Here is a 24,400-nt window from a genome sequence, read left to right on the forward strand (position 1 = left end):
CTACAAATGTACACTAGATAAGCACTCAGATTAGCAGGTACCAATTAGTGAAGAAAATAAGCATTGTGTCTGATATTTACCCAAGAGTTCTGCTTGCCCTTGCACTCTCTTTTACACCCCTGCACTAGTTTCACTAATTGTTCAATCAACTGTTACTGCTCATTAACAAGTCTCCTAGCTATTAGTATAACAATGAAGGTATTACACCAAGCTGTAAGCTCTTTTTTTTTATGACATAAATGTACATGGGATGAAAATGGCAAGTGCTTAAAACAATCTTGTAATAGAAGCAAGCTAAGGTCACATTACTTCCTCTCTCTTCAAAATGTGCAATGGAATGGTTTGAATTACAGTTCTCTAAATTACTTTAATTGTACAGTTTTCCACCTTCAGAGTGTGTGATCTCCCTACTTAGTCTATAAAAGATATGTATATGTACACATATATATACACACATACACTTCTGCATATATATATATATATGAATTCACATCAGAATCTTTTGTGAAATCTTTAAACATATTAATTGGCTGGTAATTATTCCCTCCTCTTTGCATTTGAAATAATTAGAGATTTCATGTTCTGATCACTATGAGGTACTAATGACATTTTTGAAATAACAGTTGTAACCAACACAGTTAATCATATGGTACACTCTGGTTTTATAAAATTAGGGTAAGATGTTGAATAAATCTATATATTTAATGTCATATTCCCCTCAAATCTTGAGGAATCAGACAAAATACAATATTCAGGTGATGAGAAGATGAAATTATGAAAGTAGAAATGTAACTAGATACTCTCAAAGAGCATTATGGGTTTATTCCAGCACCCCATATATCAATCTCACAAACACAATTTGTTCTATGCATGCTGGATTAACAATTCCATGCTTGTATTTTACTGTAATATTCTCATAGGTTTATCTAATCATGTCTACTAGTAATTAATAATCTTCACCATTTTGCTTCTAAAATGAGATTTTAGACTACTTGGGGAGAGTCACAAACTTTTTCTGTGTAAAACATCTAGTAGTGTTCTGTCCACTATAAACTAGTGGATAAAATGTGGTTCTCTAAGTATCTTTATTCTACAGAACAGATATTTGTTCATTCACACATTGAACCAAATTAATTTTAAAATTTATCATCAACCGCTCAAAAAAATCTGTTTCATGCAGATTTCTAGTAGCTGAACACAATTTACTCTAAATGTTCATAAAAAAGAGTTTCATAAAGCCTCAGGATATTTGAGCACCATTGACTCAGTGAATATGAACACAGGTAACTAACTTCACTATATTTTAAGACTACCTGGCACAATCACTGGAAAGTCAAAGAATGAAATGGCTTATTCAAGAGACCAAGGTGCCCATGCAGGTCTAAATTGAGCTTATTTCATTATCTCCTTTTTTCTTTCTACTTTTCCAGAATTTTCTTCTTATTTTAGCCTTTTCAGATTATTCCTAACATCTTGTTTGTTTGATAGTTTCTGGAATGTCAAAAAATATATTCTGTTTCCAAATTTCCTATTTTTCATTAGTTTTATTCTGCATAATTTTTCTTCTGTTGTGATCCCTACTTTTCCTAATCATAATTACTATTCTAGAGCTAATATTTAGCTTATATTATGAACTCTTTGAACTGGAAAAAAACTCTTTTAAGTGTTATGGTGACTTGCAGTAGCAGCAATAGAATATCCACTGGCAGTCTGGCACATAAGAGATGGAAGGCATGTAGGGAGAAACAATAAGGTGCCCTGCAGTTGCTGAGAGCTCATTTCCATCAGCCTAGCTATCACTGCACAAAACTAACCCTTTTGCAATGGAAAAATAAGAAACTACTCTCCCTACATCCATGCATACACAACTGTCATCTTAATGGCATGCTACAAACATCAGCATCAGAGGAGCATGTTTAGTAAAATAACAACACTTAATAACTGGAAATAACGTTCATGTATTTGTTTAGTTTTATGATACAGCATTTTAAAACACTCTTGAATTTTTCAAAATCACATGTCACTGCAACATTCAAGTGGGAGATTTTCAAAATTGTACCTAAATCCGCACTTCAAGTTTAGGAAATAGCTATTCTAATTTAATTGAAAAAACAAACAAACAAACAAACAAACAAACAAAAAAAAGAAAAACACAAATAATAATAATTAAAAACAAACAAACAAACAAAAAAAAAAACCCGAAAACAAAAACAAAAAAACCTCACTATGTTCTATTTCTTACCTACCTAAATGTGCAGTAAAGGATAAGGAGTAAATATTAGTTAACCATTTTCTACTTTTACAGAGTTACTTAGATAAGACATTCAAAGTATTATTAATCATTCAATAGCAAAGCTGAAGTGCATAACAATTAAAAATAAGTACACAAATGAAACCTTGCATATCTCATCTGGTATAGTTATACTTTTTCTAGGTTTTAAATAGTAGTTAATGTGGCAATTAAAAGATAGGAGAGATTTTTACAAAGAGATAATATTAGCTTAGGTCAAAGAAAATCTGTTAAATTTTTCCAATTAGACCATTAATAAATTTTTCCTGTAAGTTCTAAATAATTATTTTGATACACTTTTACAGAAAATGAAAACATTAATCTCGGGCAATACTTCTGACAAAGAAAATCCATAATGTACATTTTATATAAGCATGTGACCAGTTTAATATAGAGCACTGGTATTTACTTATTAACTCTTGTCTTTATCTGTTGTTTATATTACAGAAATTTGGTTACATACATGCAATGATTGTAAGCACACAGTAAAAAATGAAGTATCAGTGTCTCTCAATGCTCCAATATTTACAAAAAAAAAAAAAAAAAAAACCAACAAACCACAATGAAACCCACCAAATAAATCCCCTTAAGTATCTTTTAATGGGGAAATTAATATTGCAGCTTTCTCTGAAGAACATGCATTTAAATAGAGTGCAAGATGAAATAAGCCTAAAATCTTTATTACCCAATAGACAAGAAAGACTGCATAACAGAGCCTCTCTCCACTAGCTCCATATCTCTTTTCTAGTGGAGAGCTCAGCACTGGACCCAACACTCCAGATGTCTCTCACCGGTTCTCAGCAGAGGGAAGGGTCAGCTCCCTTGATCTGCCAGCAACACTTCTCCTAATGCAGCCCAGAATACTCTTTATATCAGAAAATGTTGACCATTATCTAGAAAATATTAGTCATGAACAACTAGATAGCATTATGCATTTATACATAAAGGTTGGCACAATTTAAAAAAAAAAAACAAAACCAAACAAAACCCAAACAAAACAAAAAAAAACAAAACAAAACAAAACAAACAAACAAACAAACAAAAAAACAACAACAGGAAACTAAAACACATCTTACACAAAATGTTTTTATGCCATTTCTATCTAGACATTATATTGAATGAATATTGATGGCTGCAAAGATTTTGACACTGCAGCTAGATAGTTTTGAATAGAGGACAAACACATTTTTTTCCAAATGTGAGAAAATCACTTAAGATGCTGAGAAATTGTTAAAGAATTAAGAAACTTATCTAAAATTTACATCATCATATTGGTTTACCTTCTCAGAAACACCTATTCACAAGGAAGATATTAGAACATCACAGTAATGGTCTGTGTGTATCACAAACAACTACTCCTGGTTCCCTGAACATTAGTTCACAAAAAAGTAGCCTTCCATTTTCTGCTTCTCTTATCAATTATTGTACTGGTCTTTTTAATTTAGTTTCCATAAGCATACAAACGTAGATACCGTACTAAGACCATTGTCAGAACAGACTTAAATGTAGACTTATCTACAAGTCACAGAAGTCAATGAAGCTCTCACAGGTTTAGTAACTTGCTTTTGTTGCCCATCCTCTGTACGATCCTTCCCACTTCTGTGTCTTGGCTTCCCAAATTTGTATCACCTTTTTTGCCCAGAGACTACAGAAATTAAGACTAGTTTCTGTGTCATAAAGGGGACATCAGAAAAGACCTCTGAGCTAGTCCCAGACAAAGTACTGATGACAACAAGCACAGCAGAATCGTATTAGTGTGGACCTAATTTTCTCTTCTGGGACACCCAACTAATCATAACTGTCAGGCCTTGCTGCCGCAGCTGTACAGCTTTTGCAAATTAAGCTATTGTGCTTATCCAGAACCACACTTACTTGGACCTCTGTAAGAGGACCAAAAGCATCATGCTGGGCTGAAAAGGTGTGCTTTGGAGTTCCTTAATGGTTCAGAAATGCTTTGAGAAAATCAGAAGAAAGATGCTTTATTGCCACAATGGGTTATTACAACTTATTTTTGAATTTAAGGTGTTTTTCATGGCATATTCTTGCACTGCTACTGTTCTGATTCTCCTGTTTCAATCAACTCAGATAGTATATTTATTAACAAAAGTTCCAGGCTTCTCTTTCTGATGCAGCATGCCCAGACTGATTACTTAAGCTTTTGAAATCAGCTTTTCCATATTTTTCCATATTTTTTTAAAAAGAAAATGTCTTTCAATTCCACCTATCCATATGTCTGAGCTTAAAAATACTAAGCTGAAATTTCACTAGAACAATTTGCTTGAAATTTGGAAAAAATTTCTCTACAGATTTCAGCTTGATTAGTCTGTGTTAAGGGTTTGATTTTATGAAACAAAATAAATGGTTGGGCAGTTGCAGTTGGAATCAAAGCAAATTCTCTGTTCCCATCAGACCTTTGAGATTAATGTTTTGACAAGGAATTCACTGCCACAAAATATATGTAAAAATATGCCAGCAATAAATCCTTACATATTAAGCTCTAGGTTAGTAGTCCTGTCCTTGAAATAGAAATAAACATGTCAAATTTGCAAACTATAATTGTTGTAGGTGAACTACTCAACATTTCTTTGACTCTGGCTTTGTTTTTCATTGCAAATATATACCTGGGGCAGTTGTCTTCCCTGTTTATGCTAATTACTGTCATTCTGCTGCTTTGTTGCAATTTTTAAGTAATCCATATGTTTGAATTCAATCTCTTTTCCATATGTTCTTTCCTATCAATAGTTACATGAAGAACTGTAAACATAATCATGCAAGGATATTAACTTATTCATAAGTAAAATACTTAGCTTGAGTTACCATTTTAATTTTTATCTAAACAATGTGACTTGGAGCATCTATTATGACAATGCCCACCCATAACATTGATCTGTTTTCACTAAGAGATAAGTTAAAAATATAATATGCACGAGGTTTGTTAGTTGTAGTGACTGCTGTCAATTGTGACTTAATGTAGGTAACTCCAGATGAGACAGACACATGGTGTGATTGATAGTGAATTACATCAAGATATTACTGCTAAAGAAATGCTATCATCTGACTTCATGTTATATAAAATCAGTTGCTTAGGAGACTCTGATTTTAAACTCTTACCAGTTTAGGTCTCAAATACTTTTCATATCATGTATGTTTTAGGTACTCACAACATTTATAGATGATATTTCAGAAAAAGTGTAAGTGGATAATAGACAGTATGGCATTGTCCAAAGTTATTTCTCCAAGTAATTTTGAAATAACAACTCTATGGACAAGATGGTAGTCATATTTCTAGGCTAACTGGCCTAAAAACTATTAAATAAATTACTGAAATAAAATATTTTTCAATACATACATACCGGGCCACTAAACATGAACTCAGAAAGAAAATAAATATATTTACATCAGAAAGTCCTTTGAAATATTTTGAAAGTCTTTTTACATTAATTGCAATCTACTTCTCTAATGCTTATCATCACATTCACTGTTCTTATTCATTAGCCTTTTAGCAACAATCACATCAATCTCAGAAACCTCAGCCTTTCAGTCAGACAGCTTTTTCTGTTTCTGTCATGCTTTTTGGTAGTGCACAGTGTTTGTAAAATAAAACCATGACATGTTTTACTAGTTCTCATAATCTGCCACATGCTTCACCATCCTAATCCCAGCAATGTGTTGTTTACATATGGAGAGAACTCATCTAAACTAAACAAGCTGTTAAGAGCTCCTTCAGTTCGTTTCATTCACTGTGAATGAGTCTTAGTTTTAAAAGATCTTAAAATGCCTTTCCTTCTTTAGTATTTATTTCCTAATGAGCACTGAATGGAGGCTCAATACTTTAATATGTAAAGAGAAGCTAAGTCTCTTTCTACCTAAAATAAATGGAACAGGTAGAAATCATTTGATCTTGCATATTATTGATTAATTGACTGTCTGATTAATTGCTCATTATTTGCCTAAAAGATTATTTTCCATATCTCTTACTAACCACATAATTGCTAAATTGCCATATGGCTTATACTTTCCTCATCTACTGCCCTTCCAGTGGAATCTGTACACTCATACCTCTACAAGGATTTTTTTGTTGTTTTCACTGTTCTTCCCACATCAACAGAAATCCTTACTTTTACTATTTTGTTATTCCTTTTGTTTCTCTCTAAACACTGCTTCCACTTTTCTTGTCCTTTTTCTTTATTGTTATTTCATTCAATAAAAATTAATTCATTTATGATTCCTTCTACACAGCTTTTTCTTTTCTCTACATTTTGCTCTCTTCTGTGATGACCAATAGGCCTGAAATAAGCTGTCCTAAATCAAAAAAGTTGTATCAGGCTGATTTAAAAAACAGTCTGAAGAGTCCTTAGCTAGCTAATGTAAGAGTCAAGTAAATTAATGTGAACTGCATAATTGATAACAAAATTATGATAAGGGATCTTTAGGGCTCAAGCTAAAGTCATGGTTAACATGACAAGAAGCTAGGAGACTCTAGACATGAGGTCAGCAGTAGCCCATCCAAGCTGTGTTATGGTAGAGTTTTCTGTTCTTCTTAGCTCCAGAGGTCAATGTACACACAGGTAGAGCCAGGTACTGGTAGTGTAGGCAGCCTGCTGTATTTTCTATCCCTGACAAATCCTGCTAACTTAAAATAGACAACAAAGTAAAATAAAATATTTCTATCATGTTCTAGAAGACGAGCAGGTAGACTCTAAATAGTTTATGGATGCAAAATCGTCTATAGAGTGTCAGAAAAACTGCTATGAAAGTTATACTGGCATCCTAAGAACAGAAAATGCTCAGTGCTTGAGCAAGCATTGAATCCTATATAGAATATATAGAATAAGCCTCACAGTTCAAAATGTCTGCTACTACTTCTCTTGTTGTAGATGTTATGCATATGACTAATTTCATCACATCTTTTCTTTGTACAGGCATGTAGGCAAACATAGTTCAATCTAACATAAAGTCTGCTTCAGTCCTGTTCTATTATTTTTTTTTCTACTAAAGTCTCTTTTAGAGAAATCATTGTACTACAAAAGTCCAAAATACATTTGAAGTGAGGACTGAAAATTGGTAGCAAGTTACATAGGTGGAATATAACCACTCCAAATGTCTTTGTTTACAAAATCCCATTAAACATAATTTCATCCCCCAAATCTCTTATTACATAAATAGATGTCTGACAGCCAACGTAGATGGTTTATGATATCTCTGAATTCCCATAATTCCATGTTAAATCCCATCATTACAAAATACTTGTTTACCAACTTAAACTGTGCAAACATTCTAAATTTTCCTTTGGTGGGACGTGTGTGGTAGTTGCAGACATGGTTCTAAAAAAAAGAAGATATGTGCAAAACTTCTATTGTCCACACATACCTGACCCAGTAACCACAAGGGAAATTAATTCACCTTCAGAAAATATTCATTTTGTTCCAGTCTGCCTACCTGTGCTTGTTGTATGAATTGACAGAGACTGACCTTGCTGAGAATTGCAATATACCACTAGGAAGCTTATTTGCAGAGAGCAGGCATTTTATCAGTTTGACAATGCTGTTGAATTCAAAACCACAAACAATTCTAGTCTGTAACAAATTGAACATTGTGCAGACCTAAAATAGTTCTGGTTGAAAAGTCTATGCACTTTTTACCACTTACAATAATAAAACGAAGCAGTACTCGTACATCGTGGATTCTCACATCATAGAAAGAAGAATTTAACAGCATCTTGACCACCAGGTAGTAGTCCAAGAGGAAAGTTTTTGTCCCTATACTTAATAAATTATTTCAAAATCTGCTTCACAAAGAATTATGTGAATACTAGTCCTTGTGGTTGTATGTTCACTCTCCCATTGCATCCTCTGCAATGCCATGTAGTCAAAATTTCCACCACACTATACTATGCCAAATATACTTAATGTACCCACCATGGTGGGAGCATCCAGAAGTATCAAGACACTCTCCAGTGACTTTTTTGGCTGTCAGACCCCAAAGGTTGGTGTGACCTGCTTCTTACACCCCTTTTCTTTCACATCACAACTCACAGCCCCATCCTCTTCATGGTGATCTTTTTTGAAAAAGACACATCATAGGTAGGACACAGTCCACACATGTAATGTCATGTCCTGGCTGTCATGTGTGGAGTGGCTGGAAGAAAATGGGCATATTATGAGCGATACAGACCAAGGGGCCTCACAGCTGCAGCTGTTGTGAAGGACATAAGCAAGGTCGAAAGAGATAAGGAAGTTGAGGTTTTGAGAAACTGCCTATGTTGCAAAGAGGTAAGGAGGTTGGAATGTGAAAAACAAGATAGCAGGATGCAGAAACAGAAGGTAGGTACGGCAGTGCAAGGCACGTGGATACCACACTGAGACCAATCATAAGAAGGCATATGGCACATGAACAAGCAGCTTTAACCTATTAGCAACCAAAACGTAACGTGTGCGCTTTGTGCTAGTGGACAGATTGCTGTATATCCTTTAATAAAGTGGCATTAACTTGATCAAATTGATCATGTATGTTGTGTCTGTGACTTCCGTGTCAGTCATGTCCATTGGGTACCTGATGGGTGCTGCTTCCCCATTGCAGGGGAAACCTCTGTAAGACACTCTTTCAGCGCTGCCCACGCCATGCATGGGACTGCCATCCAGGAGTGTCCGTTTTGAATCCATCACACCTACGTGATCTCTGAGCAGTCTCAGATAAGCTGCCCGTCTCCTCCTGTCTCACACAAAACGGAGACTGAGAGGGTCCACATCTGCCCAGTCAGTGCAGCATTTCTGGGGTAGCTTTGAGCTTTTCACAGTGCTGCGAGGCTCGGGCAACCCTTCATGCACACATGGGAAACCAGGACAAAATGACAATCCAGGAGAATGTGTTCATGAGGACAATGAGGAAATCCCCAAAAGAAATACCCAGAACGACTGGGCGAACAAGAAGACCCATCTGATGGGCCTGTGAATCAGAAACCATTTTAAGGAAAACCTCATGAAGAGAGGAAGGGTGACTTGGACTGTACAGTTATCTGTGAGGCCATGACATGTTGTAGGCAGGTGCTGTGCATCTATCCTTTCCCTCAGGTTGATGCTGTTTCATGGAAAGTTTCAAAAATCTCCAGCAACTGAGTGAGGAGGAAGATGACCAATGTGTTCCCTGTGCTGCCTCCAAAACAAAGTCCTTCCCCAACCCTGCAGACATTTTTATACCTGTGCCACAACTGACCTGATGTCCTTTGTTCAGTGTCAGGAGCTGCCATAGGGCCCAGTCCTTGGCTCCCCAGGGAAGCATGGATGTGGCTCTTAACCCTTTCTCAAATGCACAGGGATGGACAAACCACACAACCCAGGTCCATGGGGAGACATCGACATGTAGCACCAGAGATCTCTCCTGTCTTTCCAGGGACATCTCTCATCTGGGGGTTGCTATCACCTCACAGTTCCTCACCACCTCCTCTTGGCCCACTCCTTGTTGACTTTCTTCTAGGCTCCAGGGACACAGGAGATTCACAAGGGTAACGCAGAGTCATTAGGGGCACATTTCAACTGTAATTTACCTTCACGTGAACCACAATATCTGGAATTGGATGTCATGCAAGGACAGCTATGGAAGACAACAGTCCAAGCCAATACAGAGTGTCCTGAAGATGTTGAATTCTAGTGATTTAACTTGTCTTTCATGACTTCATTCATACACTTTTATCAGCAGACTTCCGTCACCATTCTAGTGGTTCCAAAACAACTTTCTAAATAAACGGAGTGATCTGAACATAAAGTATTTCAACAGTTTTGGTTTGTTGGTTTTTTTTTTTGATTATGAGATATTTTTTTCTCCAGCTGCTAGTAAGGGAATGTAAGATTTCTTTTTTTGTTGTTTTTTTTTTTTTTTTTCTTTTTTTTTGTTTTTTTTTTTTTTTTTTAATTGCGTATCAATGTTTAACATTTTCAGAAACATGCTCTCTGATGGAATTGTACAGAACATAAGTTTCTTCTTACTAAGGTGAATTTACTCAAAATTTCTTCCTAATTCATGCACAGCTTTTCTTCAACCATCCTGACTTTCTCATAACAGAGATTTTTGGAACTGAACTTCATATTAACTATATGACATTGATCACTTTGCTGCTAACCTTAGGAAAGAGTCAGCTGCTGTTCCCACCTATAAATAATGCATAGTAGAATCTAGATAAATATTTGTACATGATGTCAGCTGTTATCTCTGTTATAACCAGTAAAATTCAGATTAGCAAGAGAGATATCCCTTGACAAATACACAGCAGGACAGTCAGTGGAAGTATGATGACAATGCATGAAAAGAGTGTCTGTCTTAGCAATGGCATATTTCTCTCCTTCTTCTTTTCAAAGTTTTTTTCCAATTTGCCTTGGATAAAAATGGATAATGTGATGTTACTAATAGAGAAAGTGGGAAGGCACATTATAAAGATCATTAGAATCCACTAAAACAGAGAGATAGCATATGAAGATTGCATTAGGTTAGGATTTAAAGACAAATATGATTGCATAGAAGGAAGTCAACTGTAATCTTCATTTGTAATTCTAGTCCATAAAATTGGAAATTTTATGATAATATATTGCTGAAATACACCAGAAGCTTGGGAGACTTTTGAGAAGAAAACTTATGAATCATAATGGGTAGATGTCAGTTATTACCAGTAGGTACAAAACTTCCTGCAAGATATAAGAAAATAAAAGCCTAGGAATCTTCTAGGACTTTGCAAAATTTTAATAACAATGTTCATATTGATATAAGTGGAGAATGGCTACGAAAATGTCATATGTTACTGATGCTTGCAGCAGCAGGTTGTCAAGATCCGAGCATATATCTACCTGCAAGTTCTCAGGACAACCAGATCTGAAACAGAGACAGTGATTAAATCCTGGAAATTCACAGAGGTGGGACAAGGTAGGGAGATTAACCATTGTCATTACCTGACTGATAACAACAAGGCACATCCAAAACCAGTACACTCCTAAGAAGAACTGAGGAAGTAAGGGGAAGGGCTTGAAAACTGATGTCTTCACATCCTCCATGTTATTGTAGCAGTCCTGGACACACTGCTCAGGTAAGGGTGTCTTCCTGCCCAAGTGCTTGACAGACTGCTTACACACACTGGTGTACTGGTGGGTATGAGACTGTAAGTGTGAGAGCAGTTGTGTTTTAAATTAATCTTTCCTTCCTGCAAGGAAATTATATAATGTTGTGGTAGGTCAGTGCATTATCTTTCATGGGGCAATTGGGCAGCCATCATGTTTTCATGAGATTCTGAAAGATACATAGACTGCAATAAGATACAGCTGTATATAAGTATATACATATATATATGTATATTGTAAAAAACAATTCAGCATTTATTAATGCAATTATAACTTTTGTGATTAGATAATCCATCTGTCAAACTAAACGGCCATCTCTAGTGCTAAAGTGCAAAAATTAAACAAGAATTTCTAGGACTGGGTTGATCCCGTCCTGACAGGCAGTTCTAAAATAGTCTGGATGAATTGTAACTCCTCCAGCACAGAATGGAATACCTTATGATGTCTTTCACTACCACACTGCAGACAATTAAATTTAGATTTCTAAATGTAGCAGATCAATTAAAATGCATAAACATATCTATGTAGAGCCATTCTAAATGTCCTAGAATACCTGAGATACCTTCTTAGGGCTGCCACATGTGACAGAGGATCTATGGAAGATCTGTGAAGTGGCTTCTTGGGATGGCAGGATACTTTAGAATGTCTAAAATGCTGCTGGACAGATAACTTTAAGCACTTGAATTATTCTGTACACAGAGCATTCAGCTATGAACAGGTAAACAACTGGTGTCATTGGGAGTTTGTGGGGTTTTAAGACATCCAAGCAGAGCAGATTGATACAGCAGAACATTTGTGTACATACTGTGCTGTTCTTGAGTAGGACTCCTCACGACACCTGAAGTGATACTGCAAAGCCTATTTTCAGATACCTGAATCTTACTCTGTGCATCTCAATGTGTCCAAATGTAGTTCTGGGAATCACAAGTGGAATTAAATTTTTTTTTTTTTTTTTTTTGCTATTTGAGATGCAAATGTCCATGGATGTCAGGTGGTCATCCCTGCCACCTCACCATGGGATACAGGGTTGACCTCTCTGGTGCATCTCCCCCCCCGTTCCTCCTCCTTCCTTCACCTGACCTGGGTGTTCACATAGGTGTCCTTCTTGTAACTCCTCCTCACAAGTCCTAACACTCTCCCAGTTTCCCCTTTTTAAATACGTTGTCTCAGAGGCACAACCACCGTTGCTAATTGGTTTGGCTCTGGCCAAAGGTGGGTCCAACTTGGAGCTGGGGGAGCTTTCAAGAAACTTCTCACAGGGGCCACCACTGTAACCCCTCCCTTGTTACCAAAAAACATGCCACAGAAACCCAGCTATCAGAAAATCTATATGTGTTTAATAGAAAAACTTATATTCCATAGGTCTTGAGAATATCTGCAACACAGGAAAATTTTTGCCTCCCCACATCAAAGACAATGTAAAACAAAGTATTTTGCTGAACTAGTATCTTCTTTTATAAAACTGTTTTGATTAATATTTTGCAGTAGTATTTTTAATTAAATATAATGAAAGATATATATATTTTAAAGAAATATACTTATTTATTTGAAACATCTTAAATTACCATACTGCCCATAAGTTAGGAGATGGATCACAGGGAGACGTGACTTCAGACATTTCCAGTGCCTACATGCTCCTATTTGCATCTTGTTAGTTGACCTCAGGGTAATATGAAGATATTTAATTTACTCCCCAAAGAATGGCCTCCTACAGACTGGAACAGAGTGGTAAAGAAGAAAAATAGTAAGTATTGTTTTTACACTTCAACTTGATGAACTCCTATTTAGATGTAGAAGGGAGAGATTTTGAAAAGCAGCCTCTGTCAAGTTTAGGATACCAGATGCCACACTGGAAATCTGCCTAATTGCTCTGTGGAATTTGTGGGCAACAAAGGGAAAGGCCATTGCATCAAGTGAATTAGGACAGAATTACAAAGAAAATAATCTGTGGATACTTTATTGTGTATATATATATATGTATATAGAGATTGTGGAAATTTGATTTCCCTAAACCTGCTGTACTTGAATTTCTAACTTTACCATTCTTTCAATATATTTGTTGAAAAATATTGCTACACAATATTAATCAAAGCAGATTTATGATATAAAATACTTGTTCAGAAAAACACTTTTTGCTGGATTTGCAGAACAAGTATACTCCACACAGGAAGATTTCTCCAAAATTAAAAAAAAAAAAAAAAAAAAGAAAAAGAATCCAATATGCATTATAAGAAAAGATTTACATTTGTTTTTTCACTACTGTTTTACATTGTCTTTTGACACATTGGTAATGGCACGTAATCTGACAAGTTATAGGGTGAGAGGTTATGCAATAAGAAAATTTAAAAAATAATATATTTTCTAAAATATTGTAGAATTTAATAATTTTGGTTATATGTAAGATAGTCAAAGGGAAATTCTGACACTGGCTCCTTGCTTAACAGGATAGAAAGCTTCCTTTCAGGAAATCTTTATGGACAGAAGAGGGAGATGTTCAGCAGCCCAGATCTTTGTTTTCTTGTCTCTATTCCAGTGAAGAAAACAGAAATGGAGGAAAGCTTAATATTTGAAGACTTTTACTTTCAGCTGGTAGGGAAAAGTTATACTAAAAGACCAATAATTCATTTTCATATTTATTCTGTTTTCCAGAAAGATGGTTTTCAAAATGGGTTTTCTTACAAGACCAGTAATGTCAGATGAGCTCATTTATTCAGAAGTTGAATATGTTTTCTCCTAATTTTAGAATGTTTATATTTATCATAGCACAGAAAACATGCCATAGAACTATTTTTACTTTCTATTGTGTGCAGTGACATAACTGAAAGTAGGAGAGACACATGCCTAATTAGTGTACATCCCTCACAACTTGGGAAGAAATTTGCTAACTGGTCCTGATTCCTGTAGTTTCAGATAGTAAAACACTCACATTCCCAATGCTAAGTAGACTTCATATGGCAACTAAGAAAAAAAAAAAAAAAAACAAACAAAACACAACAGAAGTATGATGCAAGAATTGAAAATTTGGATCAACTAACTTGTTAGAATCTTTATGGTGCAGCTTGTGTCACTGTAAAGAACTATTTAGGACATTTCTGTTAGTACACTTCTAAGTTAAATCACATCTATACCTAAAACAAGCTCTTTAGTCTGCAACAGATACAATTTTGTTGGTGCTTTGGCTTAATGAGGAAGTGGAGGTTAATTAAAAGGAACAAAAAAATGTTCAATAACATTCCTACAGAAAGAAAATATTATAACAGCAATATTTATAGACAGCATAGGTATACAACTGACTTTTTAAATAGCTACAGACCATAAAATATGCAATTTACAACCTTTTACTTGTTAAAAAGTCATTTACTTTTAAAAATCCAATAGTGTAGTATAAACATAATGATCAAAAAGTCCACAACTGTGATAACAACTATGGAGTGATTGAATTCTTTTATACATATAAACATATGATCTTTCTAATTGTGGCTGAAGATGTAAATAGCTTTAGAGAACCACTTCATACCCACTAAAAGTTTTCCTGTGGTTCAACTCCATCCTTAGAAAGGGACTACAGCTAAGTAGTCACAGCTGTTTATTAGGGTGACTGATCCAGCTGCAGGAAAAATCAGAACTAAATAACAATCCTATTGGTCCTATTTTCACACCAATATTACATGAGCAAACACAGAAATGAAAGAATATTTCTCTTGTAGAATTGAAGAAAGGGGGACGGAGGGTATCTTCTAAGGAATAAGCAAATTACTCAAGTTGCTGGGGGAATCAAAACTATTTGCCTCAAAGGTATTTAAAAAGAGGAAAAAATATTCTAATAAAGATTTGTTTAGCAAGACTGCAGCATAAGGAAGAGCTCTGTCTCACTTAGATACATCGAGTCACATACAGTTATATGGAAAAGTGTACGAACTAGCACACTGTGCAACAACTCACATGTACAAGATCAACATGGTTTGCTTCTCTTTCATCAGTCTCAAAATGCATCCACTGCATCACACAGCTTTTCCATCTTTGGAAGACATGTTCATCTTAGGCCATGGAAAAATTGTAGAAAAGACATTAGGAGTTTTATCTTTGTCTTCACTGGAAGTAAATAATATAGACTCTATCAAATATTTAAATTATTACTGGTGAATGATTTTAGTGTTAATGTGAGTTTGATTAATTTGTGTTACCAACTCATCTTTACAAGTGAGTTGTGGTTACTGTGTATGAATTAATCTCTTTTGAATATGCACTTCCAATGTACTAAGTGGATGCAGTAAGTCACTGTGAACAGCATAATTTTGGGGACCACTTTTTCATAATGGGTTGTAAAAGATAGGTTTTGAAATTGATTTTCTTACAGTTATTTTTTATCATTCAGCTTTCTTTCTCTTCCCACTTTCCACTTACAAATTCCTTTGGTCCCATAAAGAAAAACTGATTTGGTAACAGCCTTCAGACTGTAGAGCTTGTTTTTTACATTTTCTTAATTTGTGTTTTCCCATTCATGTTGTGCCTCAGTTTAACTGAAATCCAACCTTCCGTCTGTAAACATGTATGGAAAATCATAGCACTGAATACTTCTATATGCACAATTAACAGTCTTTTAATTAACAAAAATAGATTTCTATTAAAAGGGTAAGTTGTAGAGGATGATATCAACAAAATAATTCACAGTACATTTAATGAATTAACTCAATTTGAAAATGCACGTTTCCAAGTCATCTCAAAAAACCCCAAAGATAACAGGTTAATGTGCTAAGGCTAGAGCTATATTAGCAAGACCATGGGCTCTGATGGGACGGATGCACCCATGAGTACTGAGGGAGCTGGTAGATGTCATTGCAAGGCCAATCGCTATTATCTCTGAATGATTATAGGAGAGGTACCTGAAGATGAGAGAAAGCAAATATTTATCCTATCTTCAAGCAAGGCAGGAAGAAGGACCCAGCGGACTAACTACAGACCAGTCAGCTTCACCTCAATCCCCAGGAAGTGGACAAAATAACTATTTCTGGAAACCATTTCCAGGCACATGAAGGACAGGAAACTAATCAGTAGTAGTCAGCAAGGATTTACAAAAGGGAAGTCATGCTTGACCAACTTGATAAACTTCAATGATGAAATGACTGACCTAGTAGATAAGAGGAGAAAAGTGGATAATTTTTACCTTCATTTCAGTAAGGGTTTTATAAAATAGTTTCAGTTGGAGGGGACCTTTAAAGATGAAATAATTCCAAGCACCTTTCCATGGGCAGGGACATATTTCACTAAGTCAGGTTCCTCAAAGCCCCGACCAACCCAATGTTGAACATTTCCAGGAACAGGATATTCACAACTTCTCAGGGTAACCTTTTCCAATGTCTCACCACCCTCACTGCAAAAAATTTCTTCTTAATGTCCAATCTAAAGCTATTCTCTTCCAGTTTAAAACTACTGTCCCTTGTCCTGCCACTTCAGGCCACAGTACAAAGTCTCTCTCCATCTTTGTTATAAGTCTCTTTATATATTAAAAGGCCACAGTAAGATCTCCCTGGAGCCTTCTCTTCTCAAAGCTAAATGACCACAATCCTCTCAGCCTTTCTTTCATAGGAGACATGTTTCATCCCTCTGACCAATTTTATTGTCCTCCTTTGAATCCACTCTAACAGGTCTGTGTCTTGTGCTAAGGACCCCAGAACTAGACAGTATACTGTAGATGATGTCTCATGAGAGTGGAGTAGAGAGGTAGAATCACCTTTCTTGACCTGCTGGACATGATTTTATTGATGCAGCCCAGGATATGGTTGACTTTCTGGGCTGCAAGAGCACATTGTGGGCTCATAACTTTTTTTTTTTTTTTTTTTTTTTTTTTCACCACTATCCCCAGGTCCTTCTCTGCAGAGCTACTCTCAATCTATTTATCACCAGTCTGTACTAATATTAGGGATTGCCCTGACCCAGGTGCAGGACCATGCAATTGTCCTTTTTGATTTTCATGAGGTTCACACAGGCCCACTCCTCAAGTCTGTCAAGGTCCCTCTGAAAGACATACCTTCCCTCTAGCAAATCAATTGCACCACTCATCTTGGTGTCATCCACAAACTTGTTGAGGGCTCACTCAGTCCCACTATCGATGTCATTAACGAAGATAGTATCTGTACCAGTATGAACCCTTGTCTTGGTTTTGAGTGAGTGGTGGGGATTTTTTGGTAGTAGGGGAGGAGGCTACAGCAGTGGCCCCCTGTGAAAAGCTTCTCGAAGCTCCCCAAGATCCTAGTCAACTCCACCTCTGCACAAAAACTGAGCCAATCGGCTGCACGCCTCTGTGATAAACTATTTAAGAAGGGACATGGTGAGGAGGAGTCAGACTTGTGAGGAGGAGTTGCGGCAGCTGTGTGAACACCAAGGTCAGTGGAGGAACGGAGTAAAGAAAGGAGGGGGGAGGTGTGCCAGAGCAGAGACGCCCCTGTATCTTGTGGTGAGACAGCAGGGAGGCCCCTCCCCCCCACCCACAAAGATCTACGGTGGAACAGACACTCATTTATGTCCTGTGAGGGGCCTTATACTGAAAACTAAGGTGGCTACACATGAATAAGGCCAGGATCTGGCACCCACTGTTGTAGTTTGGCACTGGAAAGATTGTAGCATGTGGGGGTGTCCCAAGCTGGAGCAGCTCGGGAAGGGCTACAGCCCATGGGAGGGACACCAGTTGGAGAAAATTGGTGTCCCACACTGGAGCAGTGTAAGGAAACGCTGTGGCCAGTGGGAGGGACTCATGTTGCAGAAAACTTGTGGAGGACTGTCTCCTGTGAGAGGAGGACCACGATGGAGCAGGGGGAACAAGTTCTAGAAGCTCCCCCCACTGAAGATGGAAGCAGTGGCAGCACTGACTGCACCCCCCATTCCCTATCTCTGCACCGCTGCAGCGAGGAGTTAGAGATATCGGGAGCAGAACTGAGCCTGTGTTGTGGTTTGAGCCTACTCAGCAGCTAAATGCCACACAGTCGCTCACCTACCCTTCCCCCACTTGGGAATGGGGAGGGAATCGGAGGGGCAAAGGGAGACTCACGGGTTGAGATAAAAACAGTATAATAACAGTAACAGAATAATACACTGACAGCAATATCAGTAGGTAATGTACAATACAGCTGCTCACCACCCGCCGACCGACACCCGCCTGTTCCCGGCTGGCGATCCCGAACACAAAGGCACCACAGCAACACTCCCAGAAGTGGCAGCCTCTCCCAGCCCTCTCCTGCCTTTATATAATGAGCATAATGTCACATGACATGGAATATCAGCCAATCCCGGCTCAGCCCTCCAGCTGTGCTCCCCCCACCCCCGCACACAGGTGAGGGCACTAGGACCTGGGGAGCCCCTGGGGTCTCAGTGTGCTGCAGCACTCCTCCAGCTGCCAGACCAACAGGAACTCTATTCCAGCCTGAACCAGGACAGCCTGAGATGAAGGGAGGGGTGGGGGGAAGGTGTTCTTAAGATGTGGTAATGCTTCTCACTGTCTTACTCTGTTAAGTGTTGTTGTTAGTAATTAATCTATGTTCTGTTTTTTCTTCCCCTAACGAGTCCGCCTTTTGCCCATGACCATAATGGGTGATCTGCCCCTCCAGGTCCTATCTCAAATACCAAGCCTGGCTCCTTTGTGTCTTCTCATTACTGGAAGAGAAGGGAGGAGTGAGCGGCTGTATGGTGTTTGGCTGCCAACCAGCTCAAACCACAACAAACAGATTTCATTTTTTTTTTTTTTTAAACACAAGGCTGTTAGTAGTATTTTTTTTTTTTTCCTTTTATTTGAGATTAAATCACAGTCATATCACACAGGTCTACCAATTCTAATTTGTAATGTAGATCAAGTGTAGGTCTACTAAAGGGAGTTTAGTGGCTAAACACCATATTTGCAGACCTTGTGTCTCCAGTCACAAAATGCATTAGAGGGGGATACACTGGAAAGTTGTGTGATCCTACTCACTTGCACCTTGTGTCTGGATTTGGCCTTAATGTAAACAGGACCTCAGTGTATTCTTCAGTGTCCCTGTTAAAGGCTTTGATGGAGAACTAGACAGTGGCTATAAAACTATTTTCTTAAAAAACGTTTTTTTTTTTTCTCTTTCTGTGCTTTTTGAACAGTTTTACTGAATTACATGGTATTTATTTGCTTGTAGTCATACTGAAGTTAGTCAAAAGTTTAGTTCCATCCTTACACTACGTGTTTAAAGAAAAATGAACTTTCAAAGTGTTTGATTATTCTGCAAGGACTTAAATCTATGAGGGAAGTGAAAAGAATTAATAATTAATTTTTAGAAGATTTTAAAATATAATTTTTTTCCTTGCCAGCACATTTTGGAATATGTTTCTACTATTTCAAGGACACCAGGGGAGCATGGACAACTGATTTTAAAAAAGCTCTGTTCCATCCAGAAAAAAAATGTTGTCATGAGAAGATATAAATTAGATTACTTATTAGTATTATCTGTATTTTAAGGTAGCAAAGATTCCTTCTCAGATAGCTGAGCATAGCATAATTGTATCGATGCATGAGAATATTTGTCCAACAGGGTTCTTATTCCATTACCACAAAGGAATTATTCTTTTAAGTGTTTCAAAGTCACAGCTTTTCCCACTTCTTTTTCAGAAGCAATTTTTTTCATACTTGCCAAAGGAATAGCTGCCTCTCAACTCTCACATTAGAATAGCCTAAGGAACACAGCCATACTGTGAAGCCTGACATGAAATTCAGTAAAGTCTTGAACAATTTCTTGATTTATAATTAAACCAGACAGATCTCTGTATGCTACAAAATTCCAAATAATGTTGAGAAACACTGTCTTGACATCCAGAATGCCCAAAACTGAAGGGGCTGAAACCTGAGAAGTCTTTCAGGAAATATGGGTAAAGTTTTATGTTTGGAATAAATCCTTATAAGCAGTGAAGTTCATCGGTTTTGGGGTTTGCTACATACTCTGCAAGAGTTATCTTTTGCCTTGATACCCAAACAATTCTGTTGCCATACACATGGTTGTGTAAACCATGTTGGTATGCTGATGACATTTATCAGTAGCTCAGCTATTATATGTGTTTGAATGGAACTGAATTTTACTGAATTGTAAATGAGTGGCTTAGAAACATCCATTCTTCAGATCAAACATTGCAAGAATTATATTTTACTGTAAAATATGCCAATTAAAACATAATACAGAATTACAGTACATATGATTTTAATTGCAGTATTTCATTACCCAATATTTACAAAATAGTTTGAATTATTTGGCTGATTTTTTAATTGCTAACCTCAAATCTTTAGAATTAGACAAGTCGGGACAACAGTTGAAGTGATGTAACAGAATGGGCCAGATTTAAAATACTAACACTATAGGTTTGACATGAATTCTGATGAAACTACATGAGCACCACAAGTATAACATTCTAATATTTGAGTTACATGTGGAAAATATAAAATTTATCTTTCTTTCCTCTTCTGCAATCTGTCCTTAGATATATCATTAATGAAGATGCCTTATTATATTGACAGATAACAAAAAGCATGATATTTTCTCTTTCTCAGAGTTTAATGATATATGTGTTCTAAAAAAAATTGGTGGTATAGTAAAACCCTATGAAGATGATGACAGTCCATCATTCTTCAGTTCAGAGTTCCTCACATTTTTCATAACTGACATTATGTTTAACAGATCAGTCTTTTAATAGGGTTTCTTCTCAAAGTGAAAATGATATGTAAATAATACTTCTGTATGATTTTTATCACAAAAAGGATCTTTGAGTTTTTATGCACGCTTAAGACAATTATTTATGAGTGAATTTTTCAGAACACTTAAATAAATGAGTGCCACAAGACTGCTATTTATGTAAATGTTTCACCAGAACACACAAAATCTTGATTTATATCCCACCCACACAGCAAGCACCTAAAGTTCATGTTTTCATGTTGTTATTATTATTATATTGATATATATATATATATATATTTTTTTTTTTTTTACTAGAACAGCTTCTGAGGACTGAGGTCACAAGATCTGAATTCTGATATAACTCTGAGATTGTTTACTCTGTGCATTAGGCAAATGAAGCTGTCTGGCTGCTACTGTGTACAGTTTTATTTAACTTAAATTAAAGGAAGAGATTAGAGCTTGTTTCCACAATCAGGCTGATTTGTAATTAAGTATAAAACTGTTATATATACAGTATTTATGGAGCTCTGTAGGAAAAAAAATAGAAAATATTCCCTATAACAAGAAAGTATCTATTGGATCTGCATTAAGTAGGTCTGATGGGAGAGGATAACGCTACATTAGAATTATCCAGTGATTTATATTGTATGCCACTGAAACAGAAATAAATCAGTAGCATATTTAAAAAATATGTATAATGAAATACAAAAAATAAATCAATTGTCTTTTATCTTATCCCACTGAAATGTCTTGTAAATGATATTTTAATAGATTTCATTCATGTAGTGCTTGGTTTCTTCCATAGGTATAATGTAGCATCAACTTAAACATTTTTTTAATAAGACCATGCTGCAACCCAGAAATGTGGGATATATATTCTAAGACTGTAAACACTACTTAACTTCCTCCATTCTAAAATATATAACAAAGACATCACTTACAATATATTTCAAAATAAAAAGCATTACTCCACTTTTTAGCCATAAATCAACATTGTTATAATATTTACAAACAATAATGTATTAAATTACTGTAGCTACAATCCTGTAGTATTATGAATTCTAACCACTAAGATAGATTATAACTCTATATCAGTTCAAGTTAAATAAAAATACAGTTCATTACTATATCAACCTCTGAAATACATGAAATGTAAACGTATAGGAAAACTTACAGTTTCACTGCTGGGAACACAAGTTTCTAAAGCTTTCTGAAGATGTTTCTCCATATCATTTTCCTTTTCACCAGCCTTCATCAACTTCTGTAACAGAAAAAGTCCTGAAAAATGAGTGAAACTATCTTTTACTTTTTTTTGGGGGGGTGGTGTGTTTTGGTTTTATTGTTCTTTTTAAAAAATATTATTATTTTTAACATTCTTCTTTTCTGTTCTCTTTTAAACATGTTTGTTTGTAGGTTGTGTGCATTCAAAACTGGGAAAATTACAACTCTTAGTTGTTTCCCTGATTCAAAATAATACAGAATGTAACATAAATTAATAAAGATATGAAAACCAGAGAACAATTCAAAAGGAAATATGTGCAAGTTAAAGATCAGGTATGAACTGCCATTATCAAAAGTCAATGTACCACAATGATTCCCATCAATCAGGATCTACTCCCAAACAATATTCAACTTATTATTTTCTTAGAGAAGAGTATAAAAATGTTTTCTTGAGGAATGTATAAATAAATCTAAGTATTCTTATGCTTTCTTTAAAGTGATTAGGATAATCCTAGCATAAGAAATTTCTGTGTGTGTGGACAGCACACATGTTACATATTCTTTATCAGCTATCATTCATTAGCTCTCTTCCATATGAAGTAAAAGGTGTACTATACATTTAATTGTCAATGAGCATGGGGAGCTACAGGGACAGGATTGCTATTGTTGAGTTAAAAGTGCACAAAGTGTCACAAAAACTCCCCCCACCTTTAATATTTAAAGTAGTGGGGGAAAAAAAAAAAAAAAAAACAAAAAAAAAAAAAAAACAAAAAAACAAACAAACCAAGAACAAGAGAAATTGTTTGAATTGCAGACATGTCTGTAATTCCAATACTGCCACTTTATAATCTGGACAAGGCTTAACATCTCAGCACTTCTTTTGTAATAGTCTTTGCATATATCCTCTCTTCAAGAACAATGTAATAACATCCATTACAAACACAGTGAACCACTTAGGTTAAGACAGTAGCTCAAATACACCTTCTACAGAAAGATATTTATATCAGTGATAGCTATGAACTACATGGGGATTTTTTTTTGTCTGTTTGTTTTTTCCTCCTATTTCTCTACTTTCTTTTTTTTTCTTGTGCTGCAATATATAAATGTGGGGGAAAAAAATAAGACAAAAGAACAAAAAATATAACAAAACAAAGGTATTGACAATATAATTAAATGTTTTTTTTCCCCTGTATATATCTCTTCATTAGCCTGGAGACATGACACTCAGCATGTAAGCACTCAAAAATGTGTAATAGGGTCCTCTACTTCTTGTTTAGTAACCTAATTTAGCTACATATAGACATATGTTTTGTAGATTTCTGCCCCTTTGTTATTCAATGAGATACAAGAATACTTTTCATTATCTCATTACTACACTACACACTATTTATATTTAATATATAGAACATATACAGGGTATAACTCCCCAAAAGATCTCTAAAATGACAAAGCATAAATGCCAGCTAAATATTGGTTGAATTGTGGTGTTTATTATTTTTTGTGATCATAACATTCATCATGTAACTATAGTAACATAGTTTGTTACTCTCCTGTACAAAAATATAACTTTTGATGAATGATTTACAAAGGAAAGCAACCAAGCAAAAGATCAAAAACATCATTAAAGCCTCAGGCATATGACAATCCAAACAAAAACATATTGGCTTCAGCCCTGTACAGTCTGCCTTTCAAAGCAGCAGAGTTTGTGAGTTCAGCTTTTGAATATTCAAAATAAACTTCCTGAGTTTTTGATCTAGAGAAGAAAATTTATATTTTTGAAACAGGGAAAAGAAGTGCCAGTGCCTTTGTGGTCATCTTGTCAGGGAGCATGGTGGAATTGGGTTGAGCCCAGGAGGGAGTCAGGGTGACCAGGTGCAGGCAGGGCCTTGCTCTCACTCTCCATCCCAAGCATGGCAGGCACAGTCAGGAGCACTAGCAGGGCCTGTTGGCAGCCCTGGGTTCCTTAAGGGGATGGACTGGGGCCAGGGGTCCTGCCAGGAGATGGGGCTGGGATCAGAAACAAGGCACTGGCATGGGTTCACATCCTACTGGGACAGAGTCCAAACATGGGCTGCTGACAGGGCTGAAGTTGATGCAGGGGCCCCAAGCCC

The sequence above is a fragment of the Tyto alba genome, unplaced genomic scaffold (assembly GCF_018691265.1).
Source record: "Tyto alba isolate M040663 unplaced genomic scaffold, T.alba_DEE_v4.0 Super-Scaffold_14, whole genome shotgun sequence".
NCBI classification, from domain to species: domain Eukaryota; kingdom Metazoa; phylum Chordata; class Aves; order Strigiformes; family Tytonidae; genus Tyto; species Tyto alba.